The sequence below is a fragment of the Octopus bimaculoides genome, chromosome 13 (assembly GCF_001194135.2).
Source record: "Octopus bimaculoides isolate UCB-OBI-ISO-001 chromosome 13, ASM119413v2, whole genome shotgun sequence".
Taxonomy (NCBI): Eukaryota; Metazoa; Mollusca; class Cephalopoda; order Octopoda; family Octopodidae; genus Octopus; species Octopus bimaculoides.
Genome location: NC_068993.1, coordinates 56,274,617 through 56,278,712, shown reverse-complemented (window position 1 = coordinate 56,278,712; position 4,096 = coordinate 56,274,617). Strand labels below are relative to the sequence as shown.

General features: G+C 38.8%; 1 protein-coding gene across 1 annotated transcript in view; it reads right to left on the bottom strand.

Moving 5' to 3' along the window:
• Positions 1 to 1,488, bottom strand: part of LOC106875999 (nocturnin) — a 10,567-nt gene extending 9,079 nt beyond the window's left edge. The window contains exon 1 of the mRNA XM_052972508.1: positions 1,066 to 1,488. The gene's annotated coding sequence lies outside the window, so the exon portion shown is untranslated. The remainder of the gene's footprint in view (positions 1 to 1,065) is intronic.
• Between the last annotated feature and the right edge of the window lie 2,608 nt (positions 1,489 to 4,096).

The window sequence follows — 4,096 nt, the reverse complement described above, 5'->3', positions numbered from 1 at the left end:
TTTACTTGTTTCAGTCATTTGACTGCGGCCATGCTGGAGCACCGCCTTTAGACGAGCAAATCGACCCCAGGACTTATTCTTTGGAAGCCTAGTACTTATTCTATCGGTCTCTTTTGCCGAACGGCTAGGTTACGGGGACGTAAACACACCACCATCGGTTGTCAAGCGATGTTGGTGAGGTGGGACAAGCACACTCACACAAACACACATATATAATTTTTCAGAAAGCTATGAGGAAACAAAGTCGATCGGTGTGGCGTACACTCATATAGTTATATTTTTTTATTATAGTGGTTCCCCTTTAGAAATAGTAGGGGCGGTCCGTCTCGGACGGCACTTTTAAAGGGGCACCACTTTTGGGACCGCTGTAGGCAGTATGTGTTTTTTGTGGGATCATTATATATATATAATGACTTGGGGATGGAAATTTATAGGCCTAATTTATGTATCACGACATACGTTTCTGCATCCTACATGTCCATTTGTGATACATCGTTTATATATATATTGTTTTTATTTTGCCTTATGACCATTGTCTGGAAATCTTTAGTCACTCATCTGTGACCTCTTCAGCGACTCTTTCAGCTCACATGTATCCTCCTGTTCCGTTTAGTCCATTCTTTGGACTATATATATATATATATTAGTTATCTATATATATATACATATTAGTAACATTACGAAACCGGTATGCTTTTGAATCCCTTTAACAATTCACAATAATAACGTTTATTACTTTTATTCCTACCTCAGTTCATTTACTTGTATATATATCTATCGTTACTTTTCATAAAGAACCTTTACTTTTTTTGATTTCCAATGTGCATTTTCGCTTATTTTTCTTCTTACTTTCCCCTTACATTTCCACATGTAGTTTCTATTTTGTTTTTGTAACATATTTCTATTATATATATATATATATATATATATATGTATGTATGTATATATATATATAAAGTTCAGGATTCAAGCGAATCGGGTACTTAAATAGTAAAGCGTCAAGGTCGGGTCAATGAAATCGCTATCATGTACAAGACAACATTAGAAGAACACATAGGTACATACCGAAGTAAAGACGGATTTACATCCCAGTTGTATGCACGATCACAGGCGTTCGACCGAGTATAACCAAGAGTCTCAAGGCTGTATTTTGATATAAACGCTGTACATTGACATTTGATACAGAGAAAACTACTAGAGCGATGGCCACACAACACTAAAAGCTCCTATATGTACATTACGAGCTTTTCACTCGAATTATTCTCTGTGTGTTTGTGTGTGTGTCATCAAGCGGAACTGAAGGCTGCAGGGCGAAAAGGAACCGAAAAAGATTACACTGGATATGAAACAAGATGTTTTAAAAGGAGAAATATATCAGCCACTCTTTTATCAAAACATTAAAGCTTGCAACATCTACTGAAAGAACGATATGTGTCAATTGAGAGAATAATAAGTCAAGTGCTCGGCGTGCACAACAATCGAACGGTCAGTGACGTAGCTAATTTGGGGAGAGACTGGCATCTTTTCAACAATTCATTTGTCTAACTCTTTAGTTCACTTGTGCAATAAAAGTCAAATCTCTCCCTCCCTCCATTTCCTTCTCTCTCTCTCTTTCTCTCTTTCTCCCTCTATCTATCACTCACTCTTTTCTGTTAGTCGCATGGACTTGGAAGAACTTTTTGGAGTCATTACTTTATTTGACTAACCTCCCCCGTGTTATTGAACCGTTTAGTCAATCCCCTGTGATGTGTTGGTGGCTGCTGACATCTGAAAAGCCAAAACAAATCTGACGTCATAACCACTCGACACTGGACGATCCCATGGAGTTCCATTTTTTTTCACGTCACACTTGACATTGTTACTGAAAGATGAAATTAATGAATGCAGAATACAATTACGTATATTTTAACTAATGAAATATTTCGCGAACTATAAGGGAAATGGGTTTAAAATTGTTTGGTATGCGTCACAGCGCCGTTTTTTTTTTAAGTGCTCGCTGCCCCCAATTTTAGAACCTGCTACACCTCTGAGTCCAGCCTATCTATGTCTCGCCCTGGTGCCCTCATAACGAAACGAACTGCGCAGACCCGCTACAATTGGTGACCCCTGCACGATAATCGAACTATGCAATCCAGTACAGGACACATATCGATTGATTATGAAGAATGTGCAGCCAACAGCTACCAGTTGCTATATATCTCTGCAAATCTTTCCTCGCAAACACACGTACCCTTAATGTAGTTCTCAAGGAGATTCGACGTGACACAGAATGTAACAAGGCAGGCCCCTTTGAAATACGAGGACTATTCATTTTTGCCAGCTGAGTGGACCAGAGCAACGTGAAATAAAGTGTCTTGCTCAAGGACACAACGCGTCGCTAGCAAATGGCCAGGTAGACCGCATGCTAAATTATAAAAGTCACTAAGACTGCATGCTAAAATGTAGATGGTCCGGTAGGCCACATGCTAAAGTAGAATCCATAAACTTTTGTATAAAAGTATTTAGGGAAAGTGCACGTATTAGGGTTAGGGTTAGGGTTAAGGTTTAGGGTTGGGCTTAAAGTTAGGGTTCTTGTTAGGTTTTAGACTAGGTTTTGGGTTACAGTTTGGGTTATGGTCAGTGGCAGACTGGGTCTAAAAATATTGGTCGCGTGCTAAAATGTAATAGGCCGGGAAGATCGCATGTTTAAGTGACACCTATAAATTTTTGTATAAAAGTATTTAGGATTAGAGTTAGGGTTTGGGATAGGGTTAGGGGCAGGTTTAGGATTATAGTTAGGGTTAAAGTGCACACTAAAGTATAAATGGCCAGGTAGATCGCATGCTAAAGTGATACATAAACTTTAGTATAAAAATATTTAGGATTAAGGTTAGGGTAGGGATAGCGTCAGTGTTAGGTTTAAGATTAGAGTTAGAGTTAGGCGTAAGGTTAGGGTTAGTGTTAGGTTCAAAATCAGGGGTAGGGTTAAAGGATTGGGATTATGGTTAGGGTTAGAGTTAAACATCACATTAAATTGTAAATAGCTGAGTAGACCGCACGCTAAGGTGGCACCCATAAACTCTAGTAGGAAAGTATTTAATGTAATAATAACTGGAGTCACAGAAAAAGTTGATAAATTGGTTTCTTATCGCCCTATTTCTCAATTTTTCCATACGATCCTATTCCTTATTTTCTTGCAATTCATTTTTAAAATTAAACTTTTCAATACGCACTCACCGTTTGAAACCGTGTTTATTTATTATTTTTTTTTTTCGTTATATTAGTTTCTCCAAAGGGTTTCATCCCCCCCTCTCTCTAATTATCTCCTATACGTTATTTTCTTACACTTTTCATTTCACCCCACTATCTCTCATAGTCTTTCTATCGTTTTATCCTTCAGTTTCTAACATTGTGTGCGTCAGTAGTTGCTATGACGACAGTGACGTAGCCGTGGAGGAATGTCTTAAACACCACAAAGGAGCCAATTGTATGCTAAAGAAGTCCGACTTCCCTCTTACTTTCTTTTTTTTACACGCCAAGTCGCCGGTCTCTGTCATCAAAATATTACATATGCGTTGTAGCGTTATGCATTTATATATTTCTTTTTTTACTTGTTTCAGTCATTTGACTGCGGCCATGCTGGAGCACCGCCTTTAGTCGAGCATATCGACCCCGGGACTTATTCTTTGTAAGCCTAGTACTTATTCTTTCGGTCCCTTTTTGCCGAACCGCTAAGTTACGGAGACATAAACACACCAGCATCGGTTGTCAAGCAATGCTAGTGGGACAAACACAGACACAGACACAAACACAGACACACACACACACATATATATATATGTAGTGAAACTACCTCCCGCCATTAGATACAAACTACTATCGCCATTACATACAATCTTCTCATTTAAATATAAATAAATGCGAGCGTAGTAGAGAACCCATTCCTTGTCATCACGTGACTGATTATTATTCGAATCGGCAACTTCTTCGAACCTTGCCCGCCAGAACGCAAACTGACCAATCACGGCCCCTAATAAGGTCACGTGATAGAGTAAAATTCTGAAGGCATTTGGAGCCCTCTTAACGCTATATATAGATCAACTCATACCCCACAAAT